Source organism: Monodelphis domestica, chromosome 3 (genome assembly GCF_027887165.1).
Source record: "Monodelphis domestica isolate mMonDom1 chromosome 3, mMonDom1.pri, whole genome shotgun sequence".
Lineage (NCBI taxonomy): Eukaryota > Metazoa > Chordata > Mammalia > Didelphimorphia > Didelphidae > Monodelphis > Monodelphis domestica.
In genome coordinates this window covers 391059898-391079460 of record NC_077229.1, presented here as the reverse complement: position 1 = coordinate 391079460, position 19563 = coordinate 391059898, and the positions used below count along the sequence as shown (strand labels likewise).

Below are 19563 nucleotides of genomic sequence, written 5' to 3'. Positions count from 1 at the left end.
TAACCACAAGCCCTTTTTTTGTCCCAAAACTGTGACCAGAGTACCAGCTCCACTGTGTCAAAAGTACACATGTTATTATTTTCCTCCTTACTCATGGAAGATAGTGTGCTTTGATCTAAATGTGACTCTAATAGTTCTTCCTCTGGAATGGACAGCATTTCCAGTCATAAGTTCTTCAGGATTGTCCAAATCATCATATTGCTAAGAGTAGCCAAGTTTTCACAGATAATTAAAGTACAATTTTGCTTTTACTGTGCACACTCTTCTCCTAGTTCTTCTCATTTTGCTCTGTATCAGTTATTGCATATCTTTCCAGCTTTTTCTGAAATAATCTTGCTTGTCATTTCTTATAGCACCATAGTATTCCATCACCAACATGTACAGCAGTTTCTTCAGTCATTTTCCAGTTGCCTTCTTATTAGTTGTCTACCTTTCTTAGCATCTGTGGCCTGAGAGCTCTAGAACTCATTGTGCCCGAGGCAGTTGCTCTCAAGTTCTGCACTGGTTTTGAAAGATAGGGCATGCCAAAGTGCATTCCTCTATATTCTACTCCCACTTCAGGAGAATATAACTTCTTTCTAAGTTTTCTCAGGATCGAAAATTGTTTCACTAATTCAGTATTAAAGTATCATACATTTGATATTTTTGTCAAAATAATTTATTTTGTTGTTGGGTTTTTTGTGTTATTTTTAAACATTTTAGTTTTTAAGATATAAAGTACTGGAAACACTTGGACTCCAAAGAACTGAGTTCAAGTCAACTCATAAAGCTTTTAATTAACTGGTTGTACCTTCCTTTCCTCATCTAAAAATGAAAAAAAAAACAACAAAACATGAATTTCCTGCCTGTCACAAGGTGAGCATTATAATGAAACTACTTTGTAAATATCTATAGGTCTATGTAAATTTTACCTTTTATTAAAATTATTTTACTTGCTTTAATTAGACAAAATATGTGTTCTTATTCCTTACAAACTGAAAACACAAGAAAAATATAAAAAATCAAAACAATACTTTAAATTGGTCATGTCCAAAATATTTTTGTTTTAATATAAATTCTTAGTTTCTTACCTTTCTATGAAGTAGCATGTGCAATGATTTATCCTCTGAAACTGTGATTGACCATTATAGTGATAAGAGTTTAGAATAACTTCCCATTCCACGCACATGTTATAATTTTTTCATCTGTTCTCCAGTTTGAGTATCCCTTCATATTACTATTTATTGCCTCTTTAAACAAAATCCAAGAATATTGTTGTTCATCCTTAGAGTTTGTTTTGATTTGAAATAATTCCTATGTTAACCTACTCTCCATTTAATTTCTCCTCCATTTTCCCCTTTCTGTTCTATTTTCCTGTTAAATGAAATATATTTCTCTACTCAGCCGAATATAAGCATGAAGACAGGTAGATAGATTGATAAATATCCTTCTTTCTTTTGAATAATTGAGATGGGAATGAGATTTGAGTGTTAGTCATTTCTCTAAATTCCTCCTCTTTGTGTGTATGAATATCTACTTGTGTACCTAGATTATATGTATTAATTTCCCTAATATATCTGCTCTCTTTCCTTCCACTTACCTGCATATATTCTTCTTCCCACATTTTTCCATTCCTTTCTTAAGAACATCAAGATACAACAGAACTACTCCAAGTCTTTGTCTAAATGAGGTCACTATGTGACCCTGGATGATGATGGGATTCAGAGGGAACATATATTTATCTGCCCATATTTGAAAGTAACCAGTTAATTCTTGTTTAGCTTCTTACCATCATTCATTCATATTAAACATTTTTATGTTTATGTACATTCCACTGTTGAAACTTCAAAGTTTCTCCATAACTCTTATCTTTATATCAGCAAAGCTAATAAATCCATTATTTCATTAGAGATTATTTTCCTACCTGTAACAGGACATTCAGTTTTCATGAATAAGTTAAACTTGGCTTTAACCTCTCATCTTTTGTTTTCTAAAATATTGTATTACACGTTTTCTGTTCTTTTTGCATGTTGACCAATAAGTCATATATAATACTGGCCTGTCTCATTAATACTTGGAATATTTCTTCATGGCTACTTGTAGTAATTTTTCTTTGACCTAGGAAATTAGAATTTTGATACTTATATTTCTGGGAATTTTCACTTTGGTGTTTCCTTTAGGTGACCAGTATGTTCTTTCCATTTCCACTTTGACCTCTGTTTATAAGAGATCTGGACAGCTTTAAGAATTTTGGAAATAGGATGTATGGGGTCTTTGTGAGGATATACCCAGATCTTCTAAACACAGGAAATGAAATGCCAATCAAAAGCATACATTGCCTCTGGGGAAAAAATCAAGGTTTAACACTCAGACATACAATGGTTAAAATCAACAATTCACTTGAGAATAACAAGTTCTGCAAATAATTAGGCAAAATACTTTCAAATACAAATGAGAAGACATTTGAATGCCACTAGACTATGCAACATGCAGAAGGGAATGGAATAGTTAGGTCCAAACAACAATAAACTTTAGGATACATGTGTCCTACTCTGCAAAATTTAGTTTAATAATAAATTAAAAAAATAAAAAAGCAAAAGCTGTATATTCAATAACTAAGAGATGTTTTAAATATTCTTAGGAAGAAGGCAAGACTTGTAGTGATAATATGCTTCTTATGTAATCCAGGGAACAGAAATTCAGGATCAATGAATGAATAAAGTAGGTATGGAGAACAAAAGCAACAGAATGACTATAGAAAGAAAAGTCAGAAACTTCTTTCAAAATATTTACAAAGAAACATGAGTGAAGGCCAAAATTTGATGAAGCTATGGTAAAAGAGGCAGGTCAGATGCATTGTGGACTAAACCTAGGGAAATCAAACCTATTGATAAATTAAAGTTTTGTGGGGTGGAAAACCATATTGCTAAGTGCTCCTGAGGGACTTGGTGAATAAAAAGATGACTCATTATTTCAGATGGGTGGGGGATGGAGGAAAATGGAACTGACATGAAAAGCATAGACCCAAGGAGAAATTTTGAATCAATCATCAAAAATAACATAATTAGGAAGAAGTAACTAGAGTTTAGGAATGGGCCACATAATAAAGGATGCAGTTACAAAGGTGGTCTTATAATAGTTCAGTGCCCTTTCAATCACCTAGAGGAATTGGCATTGTTCTAAAAGTGAGTCACAATAGAAATGGGAATCTGAGGGTGAAGCTCAAGAAAACAGTGTCAGAAATTGCCTAGAGGGAAGAGCTCAAAATAAGTTCTTTAAAAGTTTTCTTTCCACAAAAGACTAAATATTGTGCAGGAAGTCTAATAATTCTCAAATTGTTTCTCCCAGATCTATTTTCTAGCTTATTCATTTTTCAATAAGATATTTCAAGTTTTCCTCTGTTTTTTTCATTCCTTTGATTCTGCTTTATTGTTTCTTGATTTCTCATAAAATCATAAGTTCCTAGATGGTCAATTCTAATTTTTAAGATCCAATTTTTCCTCTCTCAGTTTTTGGTTCTCTTTTTTTCAATTCACTTTTATTTCTCTTCCCACTTTTCCTCTGCCTATTTTAATTTTCCTTAAGTCATTTTAGAGCTCTTCCAGACTCTGTGTCCAATCCATATTTTTCTTTTGAATATTCCTCCATCTTGGCTCCACCCTTAGAAGTCTCTGTGCATATCTTTTGATCCAGAAATACCATTAAAAAGGAGAAAAATATCTTGGAAGCAACTATATATACAAAAATATTTATAGTAACCCTTTTTATGTGGTGGCAAAGAATCAGAAAATGAGGGGATGCCCATAAATTTGGGAATGCCTAAACAAGTTTCAGTATAATAAACTATTATCCTGCTTTAAAAAATGATGAGAATTTCAGGAAAAAATATTGAAAGAATACATGAACCAATGCAGAACAAAAAGAGCAGAATCAGGAAAACAAATACAATGACAGTGATACTGTACCATAAACAACTATGCATGACTTAGCTATTTTCAGCAATACAATTATCTGACAGTCACAAAAATTTAAGATGAAAAATTTCATCCATATCCAGAGAAAAAAATGATAGAGTCTGAATGGAGATTGAAGGAGACAATTCTTAACTTTATTTTCTATATTTTAAAAAATCTTTCTTCATAAACAAAATGCCATATATAGAAATATATTCTATATGACAGCACATGTAAAAACATCAAATTCATTACTATCCCAGAATGGGGGATGGGAATGTGGTAGGGAGAGAATGTGGAAGTTAAAATGATACAAATCAAATACCAGAAAGTATTTTTATGTAATAGGGAAAAATAAAACATTATTTTTTAATTTTTATTTTAAAATATTTTTCCATGTTCACAAAATTCATTTTCTTTTCCACCCCTCTCCCAGAGCTGATAAGCAATTCCACTGGGTTGTGCAAATCTTAACATTTGAAACCCATTTCTATATTATTCATTCTTTATATAGAGTGATTTTTAAAGTCTAAACCCCAAATCATGTTCCATATATATGTATGACAAGTATCAGGTAGGTCAACAATTCTTAAATATCTTTTCTTGATCTATTTCCTATGTCATTTGTTTTCTTCATATGGGTTTCCCATTTTTTTCTATTTTTCATATTTTTAAAAAGAACCTAGTCATCATATTTCAAGAAACCCTAAAACAAATCTGCCTAAATAACTTAGAATCAGAGGAAAAAATAGAAATTGAAAAAATCCAACAGGGCAATCATGGGAAAAAAATTCTCAAAAAAAATACTCCCAAGAATATTGTAGTCAAAATCAGAACACTCAATTGAAAAAGAAAGTACTGCAAGTAGGCAGAAAAATAGTTTTTAATTACCATGGATTACCAGTCAGGATTATGCAAGATCTAGCTTTATAATGCAATATAATATTGCAGAGGACAACCAAGAACAATATACTAAACACAACTGAGCAAAATCTTAAGTATGGAAAATAACTTTTAATGAAATATAAGGCTTTTAATAAATCCAGATGGAAAGAACAGAGCTGAATAAAGCATAAATTATAAAATTATTTAATTTCTTATATGGAGATATGATACATATAGCTCCTTAAATCTTTATCATCACCAGGAGTATTAGAAGGAGTCTAATTATACAGATTTCACTTTACTATAAACCAGAATGCAACACTATGCTATTTACATGAAACACACTTGAAACAGAAACATAATATAGAATTAAAATAAGGGGCTAAAGCAGAATCAATCAAGATTCAGTTGATGTAAAAGAGAGAGGGGCAGCAATGTAGAACTTTTAAAAAATCTAATTAACAACAAATCTAATTAAACAGAGAAAATGAATTTTGCTATTATCAAAACCAACAAATTAATATCAATACTGAACATATATTGTTTGTCCTTCATATTTGAAGAGAACCTATAACATCATAAAATTGTAGTTAGAGTATGGAACTCAAATTACTTTTCAGTACAATATGAGATTGGATGGCTATACCATAGGTCAGGCAAAAATAGTCTATTTGAATATTTAGAATAGTCATGTCTCTAAAATTAGATGATGGCTAATATCTCAACTTGTGTGAGAACTGGATTTAACCAAGGCAGAGTTGCACAGTGTAAACTGATGTAAAGTGAAATGAATTGAAACAAGAAATAAATACACATGACTATTCCCACATAAATGGAAAGATCATCAGCAAAAACAACTGAAATCAAATGAAGCATGATTACAAAGTGCAAACGTGGACCCACAGAAAATATCTGAGAAGATGCTTCATCAACTTTTTAAAGAATTTAAATTAATTGATTCAGAGTGAAAGGAGCAGAATCAGGAGAACATTGTACACAGTGACTGATACACTCTGGTAAAATCAAATGTAATGGACTTCTCTACTAGTAACAATGCAATGATCCAGAACTATTCAGAGGGACATATGAGAAAGAAGCTATCCACATCCAGAGGAAGAACTGTGGGAAAAGAAACACAGAAGAAAACCAATTGCTTGATCACATGAGTTGATGGGACTATGACTGGGAAAGTAGACTCTAAAAGATCACCTTGGTGCAAATATTAATAATATGGAAATGGGTCTTGATCAATGACACATGTTAAACCCAGTGGAATTGTGTGTCATATATGAGAAAGGGGTGGGGTCAGGAGGGAAGGACATGAGTCTTATAACCACGGAAAAATATTCTAAATCATCTAAAAAAATAAATGAATAAGATAAAGATTTTGTTGACTTGAGTTGTAGAAAACTACATGTTCTACCAGATTTTTGAATATGTTTTTAAAATTTGCTGAACTGTTTTTTTCTTTGTAAAATTCTTTGTTATATGACCAAATGTGAATGACAACTATTATAATAAATGTAAGGGCTTAAGACAGCTCCAAGAGATTCATGATGAAAAAGGCTATCCACTGCCATAGAAGGAACTATGGGAGTCTGAATGCAGATTTAGGCATGCCATTTTTCACTTTGTTCCTCCATGAATCTTTCTCTAGTGCAAAGATATTTCTTCTTTTATAACATAATAAACATGGAAATATATATTGTATCAGAACACATTTACACCCAATATTGTATTACCTGCCCTTCTGAGGAAGGGGGAAGGGTAGGAGAGAGGGAGAGAACATGGATTACAAAATGTCAGAAAATTATTGTTGAAAATTGCAGCATGTAATCTGGAAAAATGTTTTAAATATAAATCTTTGTTATAAACAGTAACTTGTTTAGAGGAATGTGGGACACATTTTTGGAGAATATAGTTGATATAATTGATATAGATCTATATCAATAAATTTATTTTTAAAATAAAAATATATCACATAGCATCATAATTCAAGAACTGAAAGGGAAATCAGAGGATATTGAATCCAACTCCCTCATTTTACATATCTGGAAACTGAATTCAAGCAAAAACATGTAACTTATCTAGTCACACAAGTAGAAAGTATTAGGTGGATAATATACAAAATTAATATAAATATAAATAGTAAAACAAAATTAAAGACATGAGTAAAAACAACAAGCTGAAAAATTTTTACTTACAATGATCAAAATTGGTTGAGAGTAGACAACTGAGAAAATAGACCTGAGCTTCATTAAAGAGGTAAAGCATTTATAAAAGTAAAATAGTGTATATGATATCAGACACAGATATTGTGTTGGTTAGTTCTGTTGAACTGCTTTTAAAACAATTCAGTCTTTGTCATTAGAGAGCTCACTGGAAAGAGGAATAGAATATTATAAATTTACAAATTGATGTTATCTAAAAACAAAGCATCAATACAATTAGCATTTTTAAGGGGTTGATATTAAGTTCCTCTTCTTTATAAAGAAAATAGCAAGACAGATAATTTTAGAGAGACATGCTCGTTTAAGTGTATCTTTTGTGGTAAGATATATAATTCATACTTTTTAAAACCAAAATTTATATTTTTATATGTACAACTGAGGTCATAGATTTAATTGTTGACTTCTTTTATGTATTTTCCTCATTAAATATTTGGTCTTTTTTACAAAAACATTCTTCTTTCTGGGTTATATGTCTTTTCTTTCTATGATATTCATCTTAATAGATATTAGTTATTATTACCATCTAGAAAAATGTTCTATTCATTTTTATTTCATATGATTTCATATTGAGTACTTTTTTAAACTTCAATACATACTTGCCCTTGATATCCAGGCTTTAACATCAAAGACAGACACACTGGGACAAGCAAGTGTAAAAGCAAAGAAATAACCAAGTACAACATAGTTAAAACATTTGTTACAATAATAGATAGCTGAGCAATTGAGTTTGAATTTATAAGTGAATTTTAGATGCTGCTGTATTATTTTCTACTTTAAGACATCTGAAAAAAAAAAACATTAGAAAGAGTCCTGAGAAGTGCATCCCATTACTGTAAATTCTACTCAGATTGTGATAGGGATTAGCATGAATCAAACCCAAGCCTTCCTCTCTACGTGGAACAGCAAACTTTTTACTGTAGCCTCATTTCCACTAATCTGGGGCTGCTCTGTGATCTTTGATCACACCAAGTATTACAGATGGAAAAGTACTATTTCCAAATCCCCAATGTGTTTCTAGCTGTCAATAAAATCCTTTTAAGTGTCAGAAGCAATTGCTCTGGTTTGTACTTATGCTACTAGCCATAGCAGCCCCTCTAAAGCAGAATAAAAGAGACATAAATACAGTTCGGAATTATTCAGCCACAGTCACCCTGGCTTTGGAATGTTGAGGGATTCCTTTAGGAAAAAGTGTAACTTGAATTTTTGGGGGGAGGGACAGGGCACTGAAGCAAAAGGGAAGGAACCTGGGTAGGGGACATGAGTTTTGCTTTGTTTTGTTTTGGAAAGCCCAAGTAAAAACATTTACATTCACACATTTGTAAATTATGCCTCTCCTTGCAATATATTAAGCAACTGAATATTTAGAATATTTGAATAGAGCAGGCTATTCTTTTTTTCTTAAATGTTCCTCATGAATACACACTCCTCCCCATAAATTATATCTGGAGATAGGCCACTATAACTAATGTAATAGACTAGGAGGTAAAATGGAGCACAATTCCCTAAACTCAATAAAATAAGCAATTACTCTTGTTATCTGAATGGCTCTGTCAATGGCAAAGTTGTCTGTGTCATAACAGAATCTAACAAACCCTGTTGCCTTTAAGCATCAAAGGCTCTGGACTTATTATCTATCTAAGATGTGCATGTATAATCAGCTTCTCCAACAAATGAAGAAGTGTCTCTGGCAAAATATAAAATGGTGATAAACTATGGGCAGATGATTAATTCACAGAAATTCTCCATCACACAGCCACGACATATGCCCATCTCTGCTGTTATCCCCTCAGAGATTTTCATACTAAACGTATGTGCATATTTTTCATGGCTACTGATATTTGAATTGCAGCCGGCTCCCATGCAGAACATGAAACACTTCAAACTGCATAATGCCAACTAAATTATAAATTCTCCAGTGGCCTGAGGTAGCAATGGCCATAATAATGAGTGTGCTTAAGTGGTTTGTGTAGAATTTTTTCCCTTTAGCTTTCATGTCCTGACTTGCCAGGTTGTGTGATGTGTGTGTATGTATGCATGTGCATGTGCATTAACACGAATGCACAAACACACAGATACCTTTCTTAGAGATCAAATTGCACAGCATCACAACAATTTGTCTTCAGGAAATAAATAGATCTATCACTTTTTAAAATAGAAGCAAAGGATATGGGCAAAAAACATTCAAGGCATCAATGGGCAATTAAGAATACTAAATCTAATGGATTAGACAGTTGTATGATATCGGTATATGTCCTCATAATAGTACTTTCCTTTCCTTCTCACTAATAAAATATTTTAGGAACATAGATGATATTGTTTACTATTGATATTATTTACATACATAAATATGACAAAGATCTTCCCAGAACTCTATAGGACTTAATATTTTTAAAAGATTCTAAATTATTGGGGGTTTTGTTGATTTCCCTGAAAAGGAAAAGTAAGTGATGATAACATGAATAGAAATATGCTGATTCAATAACAAAAAAAATCCCAAAATTTTTTCAAATCAATAGTTTATTTATGGCTTAGAGAGAAATGTTTGATTTGATAATAACTGTTTATCCTGATCCCAGAAAAAGGTAATATAATCACCATGGGTTAAGAAGGTTATCAGGCATATTTTTTAATAAATATATTTCTGAGAAGATATCAGTCCAAACTCAGGGAAAATAATATGTGAGCCCAAGGCAATTGAAAGATATATTGTAAGTAAGGTTTAACATTTTGCTAACAATGAATGATGTGCAAGAAATAGCAGGAAAAGACCCTATCAGGAATATGTATTGCTAAGAATGGAGGTGGAGCAGTCAGGTGGTAAGAATAAGAAATAAAAGATACATAACCTGGCTTTTACAGTGCTGTCCATGAAAGAATGGAGACATTACAATACATTCTGCAAATGAAGAAGCAGACTATAAGTACCTGAGATTTGCTCATGGTGTTATAACTAACAAACTTTTGAGGCAGAATTGGAATATAGGTCTCTTGACGGCCAATTGAGCTTCTTGCTCACTATTCCATGCTCACTCAGATAATCAGGACTTAATATAAAGCAGTCATTCAAATTATAATTCCTGACAATTCCTTCTGGATGTTTTTCTTTTTTTTTACTTATTGGATGACAAACAAAGACAGGATCATAACTAGGACAGTTACCTAGGTTTGACCTTTTTTGTTCTTAACAATACAAGAAATCTATTGTGTCTCTTAAAGGATAGAAGAGATGTCTATGTCATTAGAGAAAATAATAATACCAAGGACATGGCATTTTACAAAAATAAATCACCCTTTCATACCATATCACTGATTTTATTTTTCATTTAAAAGAATATTAGTATTTTCCCTGAACTTTTTCAATTAGAATTGCCTAAAAATGAGAATGAGATACCTGTGATAATAAGAACAGTAATATTTATCTTTATTATGCACCAGTGCCATATCATAACAAGATAGGAAACTAATCTTAATATTACTATCATATAGGAAAGCAGTAAATGAGTTCATATTCATTTTTGTCAATAAGACAGTCCTAAGTTACACAAGAATGTATTTAAGATCACTGTTGGGCAATCATAAAACAAACAAATGCCAAAAATTTGATCTTTATAGCCATATTGGAGCAATCAAAAACAGACATCAAGAAGTTAAAAAACTGAACTCACTGACAATTTTCAGTTAATACCAACTTCATAAATTCTATCAAATAATTATACAGATTATACCACCAGCATTTGTCTCAAATACTTTTAAATATTGAAAAGCCCTTTTTCAATGTTACGAACTCAAATGGAATATTAAATTTAAAAAGCAAATGCATTAAAATATCTGACCTTTGGCTAGCATGAACAAATGCATTCTCTTACATTTGGCAGATAATGTAAAAATATTGCAGGATTGGTACATATAATATATACAATTACTTTTGCATTGCTAGGAACCAAAAGAAAGTTTATCTATTGCTTGTAGCAAAAATAGGGAACCCCATATCTCTTGGTTAAATACAGAAAGAAATGAAATAGAGACAACAGAATACAGAGAACAAAAACTTGTCAAAATCTTAGCTGTTCTCATTCAACAATTGAAAGTAAAAGCCAGAATGATTAAGTTGGCAATAAAAGGCATAAAAGTATGGAAAACACATGAATAACTTGATATTGTGCAGATGGAAAATTTGCAACACCTGAGTTACATTCCCAACATCCTTTTAAGTTATGTCCTCATTTTAAGTAAGGATGCTTAGGAGATAAATTTGTCTAAGATCCACACTGCAGGGCTCTATTTTTTGGAGTTTGTGCTTTAGGTAAAGTGCTGCAGGTGTGAATCTCTGTCTCTCTTCACTCTGCTCACTTAACTAAAAGAACCATTTTTCTTTCCTCTCCCTTTTTCCCTCTTCCCTCCCTCCCTTCTCTCTCTCTCACAGAGGCTGTTCCTGTTAACTCCTTTTGCTGTCACTTCTGCTTACTGTTCCTGATACTGGTAAGCTTTAAATTCCCTGCCCCCAAAACCTCAGTCCAGTGGAGAGGGATTAATTTTCTATTTTCAGGGGGGTACTGGTCCTTTTTCCTCACTAAATCCTGTTCCCAAAAACACCCCACCCAGCTTCCTATTCTCATTCTTTAAAAAAAAAAGAAAACAAAAAAACAAAACTCTTCTCATTCAAACTAAAAGGAGTCCTCACCCTTAAAACCAGCCCATATCTTGATTTAAACCTCCTCACCCCTGCCACTAGAGGCTAATATTGAGCATTCAATTTTTGTTTTGATTTCCCCCCTTTTATGCTGAACTGCAGTGCTACATTTCTGCCCCCTAAAGTGGGAACCAATTATACACACACACACACACACACACACACACACAAACACACACACACCAACTAAAAAAACACACCCAATACAACCAAACTATATCATTGTAAAGAATAATAACAGAACAACATGGTTTTGTCAAATTGGAAAACATTAAGGTTCCCAAATGGCTCCTTTTCCTAATGCTGCTAGGTATTCTTCTTTTCCTACTTATTAATATTAAGTTGCAAAAGGCTGAAAATTGGAAATTGCAAGCAAAAATACAAGCAGTAGAAATTCAATTGGAAAATTTTAAACACTCTTCACATGATCCAGTAGAAAAGGAGGATTCCATTCAAATGTCTAAATCAAAATTTTACGAGCCTGTTTTCAATCTGCTCAGAGAGGAAAATCCCATTTCTCTTGAAATACAGACAGACTCTTCTCATATGTCTCAAATGGAATATATCCTCTCTCATGTTGAGAAACTCTTGGCTAAAACTCCCTCTCCTGTTCCTTCTCCTGATGCCCCTTCCTGCCCTGTCCCTCCTCCCACCCCACTACCAATCCTAGCCCCAAAAAGCTCGTGTACCCCTACCATCTAGGTTCCTGTTTGTACTACCTCTATATCCACAAAGACACCTCCTAGAAAACCACAAGCACTGACTGATTCCTATGAATTTCTTTTCCCCTTAAGGGAAGTGCCCACATTAGCACTAAATGGGGAAGTCTTAATATTAAGACAACATAGAGTCTTAAACCTTTCACACCACAGGATATTAAAAATTTTAATGAGATGTTCCCAGTTGTGAAGATGAACCTATCCTTGTCACAAAAATGATGGCTGATATATTCTTTCATTTTGATCCTTCTTATAAGGATGTTGAATAATTGTTCCATCCCTTTTTTGACAAAACATGAAATGGATAAGATCATCTCTCATGTTAATAATCTCATATTAGTCAATCTGAACAACTACATTTTTATACAAAAACATATTGTTTTGATGATTACCATTTTGTATTATATTTTGACATTTGGCAATTTTAGGTGTCTTTCCTTCACATTTTTCTCCTATTGATTTTCTTAACATTTTTTACTTTTTTTCTCAATGAAATTCATTACTATTTTTTAGTTCTATAAATTAGTGCCTTGGTATAAAATAGTTTTATCTGTGTTGCACTGTTTAAATAAATTCAGGTAGATGTATACTTTTTATTATGTTGACTTTGCCTACCCCTGAGCAATTAATACACATAGCATTGTTTAGATGTGCATATGGGTGAAAAGTGTTTTGTAATTGTGTTCATAGACTCAAGTCTTTTATACTTTGTGAAGTTATTTTAAGTGGAATTACTCTTTTCTTGTTGTGCTTTGTGGGTAATGTATAGAAATGCTGATGGTTTTACATCATGATGATTTTATATCATGCAACTCTATTAAAGTTGTTATATCAACATTTTTAGTTGATTTTCTAGGGTTACCTGAGTATACTATCATAATATTTGAAAAGAGCAATAGTTTGGTTTCCTCATTGCTTGTGCTTACTCTGTCAATTTCTTGGCTTAATGCTTAACCTAGCATTTCTAGTACAATATTGATTAATAATGGCAATAATGAATATCTTTGCTTCATCCATGATCATAATGGGAAAGAATTTAGTTCATCATCATTATAAATTATGTTTACTCTTAGTATTAAATAGAGATTATTAATCATTTTAAGAAAAGCTCCATTTATTCCTTTACTTTCCGGTATTTTTAATATAAATGAGTTTTGTATTTTACTAAAAACTTGTTATTGATTTAGCCAGTTATACTTGTAGTTTTCCCAATATTGAACCAGTCCTCTATGTTTGGTACATATCCCATATGGTCATAGTACATAATTGTTGCTATATATTGCTGTGGTCTATTTGCTATTAGTTAATTTAAAATGTTTGTATCAATATTCACTAAGAAAATTGGTGTATAATTTTCTCTTTGTTTTTATTCTCCTTGATATTAGGTACTAAAATCCTATTTGTATCATGGACATTACCTATTAGAACACTTTTTTCAAATAGTTCATTCAGTATTTGAATTAATTGTACCTTAAATGTTTGATAGAATTCACTCAATATGTCACTTTCAAAATTCTCCTTGAATGTGAAGAATAACATTTTAATAGTGATATTATAGTCACATAAAATATTATTTACATTCGAGATGTGGAACAAAAATGTTTTCAAAATGTAGAAAATTACAGGGGGGAAAAAAAACAAATTAACAAGGGGCAGGATGAAGGGCACATCGTGCCCATTATCCTTTCTGGAAGTTTTCTGCATTTGGAGTTATAACATAGATGCTTTCTGAGAATTTACAGAAGATTAGTTTACCTCTTTTTTTTATTAAATTTCAAAAGGTGGTCACTTTAGCTGCCTGTACAAGCACCAATGTAACATTTTAAATAGCATGATAGATACATGTCCTATCATCATTTTCATATTAATTTTATTGAAAAAAATGAGACCTAAATGAATAATAATAATAATAGTTAACAAAGATATGGACACAGAGATTGTAAGTTAAGGTTTCAAAATATTTTACAAATTTTTCACTGATTGTCATGACAATCTTATAAATATGTGCAAGAATTCTCATTTTACTGATAAGAAAACTAATACAGAGCTGTTAAATGATGTCCTATAATTAGTCATACTGGTAGTAAAAAAGAAAGATATGATCAAAAGCAGACAGGTTTCCCTGGCTCTCCAATATGGCACCCAGTTCATAATTTCAGGCTGTTAGGTCTTATATCCTTAAGAGTTTTTATTGTCCCTAAAGTTTGTGTATGATACTATCAAGAAACATCAACAAAACCCAAAGGTGAGGAAATAAATAAATATAAGGCACTATTTTTTTTCCTTGCAATCAGAACCATACTGGCAAAAGCCTCAAAATTTATCAACCTATTGAATAATCTGAAGTAAAGATTTGAAAATTATTAGTGGACTTTATAAAGCATAGGGGTAGCTAGATAGCACAGTGAATAGTGTGCCCAGGCCTACAGTCAACAAAACCATTTAAATCTAACCTCAAACATTCCCTAGCTGAACAGGTCTCTTAAACTTTGGTTGCCTCAGTTTCTAAATTTTGAAGAATGACTCCTACCTCAGAGGATTGTTATGAAAATCCAATGAAATTGTGAGAATACAATGCTTGGCACATAGCAATTGCTATGTAAATGTTAGTTATTATTATTATTATTAGATGCAACTTTTGAATCTTAAGAATTTAGTCAAAATTACATGAAAAATAATAGTCAAATAGGAATTCATAATTTTATAAAAATGCTAAGGTAGATGGACCAAAAAGATGTTATTTATATGCTTGTGACATGCTCGATGGGATGAATATAAAAACAAAATTGGAAGAAGAAAAAATTCACTCTGTCTAACCCACAATATATTTTTACTTACTGTTTACTAGAAAAAAGATCAATAAAATATAAAAAAGTAAATCCCATTTTCTGTAACAAAAAAAAATCATCAAAAACTTTTAGGTTAACCTACCAAGAAAAACTCCTGACCTATATAATGACAACTATAAAATTATAATGACTAAGACAAAGGGAGGCCTAAATAATTGGAAGGGCATTCAGTGTTTATGGGTGAGCTGGATTAGTATAGTAAAAATGACAATACACCCAAAATTAATGTACATGTTTACTGCAATACCAATCAAAATACTAAGTAGTTTATTCACAGAATTGCATAAAAACATAATGAATTGCATATGGAAAACAAACAGGGAAGACTATAAAAATCAGTCTGTAAAAAAATATGCTAGTGAAGGTGGCCTGGTACTCACAAGTTGCAGACTTTAAATATATCACAAAATAATTATCAAATCTGTATGATATTAATCTGCTACTTAATGCCTGGGTGACCTTTGGAAAGTCACTTAACTGCTCAGGGTCTGTTTCTTCCTTTGTAAAATGGAGTTGTACTAACTTATTTCTAGAACTTTTTCATCTCTAGATCAATTCCTTGAGAAGATATCCAGTCCATGCTCCACTTCTTTTTCTCTTACTCTCTACTTAACTCTGTAGTCCATCTTCTGATTTCAATTATTCAATTAAAACTGCTCCCCCAAGTTACCAACAATCTCTCAATTGCCACATTTAATGACCTTTTCTTACTTGTCAGCCATTTTATGACTTCATAGACTTTGGTACTGTTAATAATCCTCTTCTTAATATTCTCTTCTATTTGGACTTTCATGACACTGTTCTGTCTTGGATATCTGCTGCTTCTCTGGTTACTCCTTCTCAGACTTCCGAAGATGAATTAGATCCAGGATAAGGTGGACAATACTAGCAAATGGTTCTAAGAGTTCTAGGACATTTGAATACTGAGAAAAAAAGAGATTTTCGATATGCCAGTTAAGAGAGTATTGTTAACTTTTTTGTCTTTTTACATTCACTGCCTAGCAGAGTACCTGGCACATAGTAGGCATTTAAGAGAGGCTTGTTGAATTGAATTGATAGATATCCATTTACAAAAATAACTTTTCTTTCTTCCCTGCAGTCACAGGGGAAGGGCTGTCTCTCTTTCCAATACTAATCTGTCTTTCTACCCCCACCCCCACCCCACCCCATTACTTCTATGGCTTTCTTTTTTTTTTTACTTGTTTTTTTTTTTTTAATATATTTTATTTGATCATTTCCAAGCATTATTCGTTAAAGACATAGATCATTTTCTTTTCCTCCCCCACCCCCCATAGCCGACGCGTAAGTCCACTGGGCATTACATGTTTTCTTGATTTGAACCCATTGCTTTGTTGATAGTATTTGCATTAGAGTATTCATTTAGAGTCTGTCCTCTGTCATGTCCCCTCAACCTCTGTATTCAGGCAGTTGCTTTTCCTCGGTGTTTCCACTCCCATAGTTTATCCTTTGCTTATGAATGGTGTTTTTTTCTCCTGGATCCCTGCAAGTTGTTCAGGGACATTACACCGCTTCTATGGCTTTCTTAATTTAATCATTCGTTACTTTTCAGAGATTTTCAGCTTTCTGATTTTATGGTGTTCTTCATCTTGGCTTCAATTATGAGTTCTATTCAACTGTCTCCCAAATGAATGTCTTCCTTTGACATTTCTCAGATAATACTACCCTATATACCAAACAGAATCTAGGTGCTCCAGAGGTCTACACAGTTCTTCCCCTGGATTTTGTACTTTATGATGACTTCTTTAAGACATGAAGTGTATACTTCATTAAGTAATGAACATATGGGAAAACAATGAAGGGTGGAAAAAGTGAAAATTAAGCAAAGTGGGTTCTGAGGCTGATTAATCAATTATGAGTAACAGGACAGAGGTAAACTAATGGTCAAGACCTTTTATTATATTAGAAAGCAGTAAAAAAATAAAGGAGATTCAAACATAAAATGCAATTAGGTAAATGAGTCCAAGGATTTATTGTTTAAATATTTACTGAACATATTAAGAAAATTACATGGAAGAATTCTCTTAGTTTTAGCAACATTTAGCATATCTCAAAAAGAGGTTTGGCCCATAAAAATTCTAAATAAACTTTTAAAAATTCTTTGTAACAGATATTTTATTTCTAAGACCTCTAAGAAATTACAGAAAAAATAAGCACTTCAATTCAAATTGAGAACTAATGAAGGAATATTTATTAGGTACCTTCTAAGTGCAAAGAAGATGATAATGTAAGGTAATGGAGATACAGAAACAAAGTAGAAAAACTTGTGACTCCCAGGAATGTAAATTCTCCTTTGAAATATACCATCTACACACACACACGTGCGTGCACACAAACATAACATCGTCTGAAAAATAGGCAAGAAAGTACCTGCTTCACAAAGTTGTGATGAAGAAAGTACTTTATAGAGCTTAAAATGTTACATGCTAGTAATGTGATTTGTCATTATATTATCTTAAGTATCATTAATAACTTCAATGAAAGAAGATAAGCCAAATATTCTAATTATATTGGCAGTGTTTTTAGTGTACTAAAGAAAATTCTTCCCTAATATATTGAGAGAGAATATAATTTCCAAAGATAAATTATTATTCAAAGAGTTTTGTTAATGGAATTAGTTAATGAAAGTTCAAATACTAAATAAATGAGATTGATAAACCCTATCTAACCATTAATATTTGTTTCAAATGAGGATGAGGAGGGAAAATATCAAAATTAAGAATCAATGGAATTTTATGTTGATGAGAGTATTGTAGTGGATACTCAAGTCTGATTTTATGTAATGCAGGGTAACAGAATTCAGATCCAAAATCACTTTAAAAAATTTGGACCCCAAAATATTTTATTTATGACTTTCATAATTCTCTTTCTTCTTTCATAGTTCTCTCTCTGATAGGTTTTTTCTCCCAATGCTACTGGGCTCAAAGATCTTTTCTTTTTCCCTGATGTCCTTAAGCTGCTTTCCACTGGCTGTAGCATTTCTGCTGAGTGTGTTGTGCTTCGATGTTCTGAGACTGTTTTTTTTTTTCTTCAGCTCATTGGCAAAGTTAACTTCCATCTAATGAGCTATTCTTGTTTCAACTCCCAAACATTCTGCTCCACTTTATGCTACCATAAGAGGGGGAGAAAGAAATCCCCCCATATATTTGCCTCCAGTTGATGAACTTAGCCATCTCCTAAGAACTGCCTGTATCAAATGATTCCTTAGATATTGTGCCTTGATATTTAAAGGCTACAAAACTTATGTTCAATCTTGCCTTTTGATTCCTTCAAATAGTGTATTAAAAATTTATTCATTCCTACTAAAGTAGTAATAATGAGTAAACACTCCTTGATACTTTCATTAAGATCCAAAACCTTGTCTTTTTAACCAGTCTCTTATATTCTGTTTTATCAGCAAATGGATGAGGGGAAAAGTAATCAATGAGTGTTCTCCTGATTACCATGACAATCATATGTATACACATATACTTGCACACACACACACACACACACACTCTTGCACTTAAAGAACTAAAAAAATCCCCCCAAAAAAGTAAAAAGGGAACACAAATATATGTTTTTGAGACTGAGGTTCTGTGGGGTTAAATGTTTCTTAAATTTAAGAATACTGTAAAAATTTATCCAATTTGTATAGCATTCTGAACTTTTTAATGTTTCTTCCTTATACTTTCACACTTCTATTATTTTCTTTATTTTTATTCAGCTCTAGTATTGACTAATGACTCATTTCCTAGAGCAGTGATGGTGAACCTATGACACATGTGCCAAAAAAGATACACTGAGCCCTCTCTGTGGGCATACTTGTAGTCACCCACCAGAGTTTGCTTCTAGAAAGCCAGAGGGACTTGGAATGGAGCTGTTCCCTACCTCTTCTCAATGTTTCTGAGGACATTCTCACATGACATGTCCCTCTTCCCAGCAGCTGAATGGGAGATCTTCCTCCCTTCCTTGACTGGGGTAAGGGGAGAGTGAGGGGTGGGCAACATGGGGATGTGTAGCACTTGGTTGCTGGTGAGAGGGTGGGTGGACACTGCACTCAATCTGGAGCAATGGGGTGTGGATGAAGCCCAGCACTCTAAAAGGTTCACCATCACTTCTCTAGAGAAGAATCTTCTCTTGGAAGAAATTAGTAGCCACTCAAAAAAAAAAAAAGAAACAAAAAACTATCTTAAGTAATGAAATCCCCATCACTAAGAATGTTAAAGAATAACCTGAATAAAAATTTGTTAAACATGA

The 19563-nt window shown here is 32.4% G+C and overlaps 1 pseudogene; it reads left to right on the top strand.

Annotated features, from left to right (window-relative positions):
• LOC130458474 (FXYD domain-containing ion transport regulator 3-like) overlaps window positions 1-19563 on the top strand; it is a 114089-nt pseudogene that overhangs the window by 29089 nt on the left and 65437 nt on the right.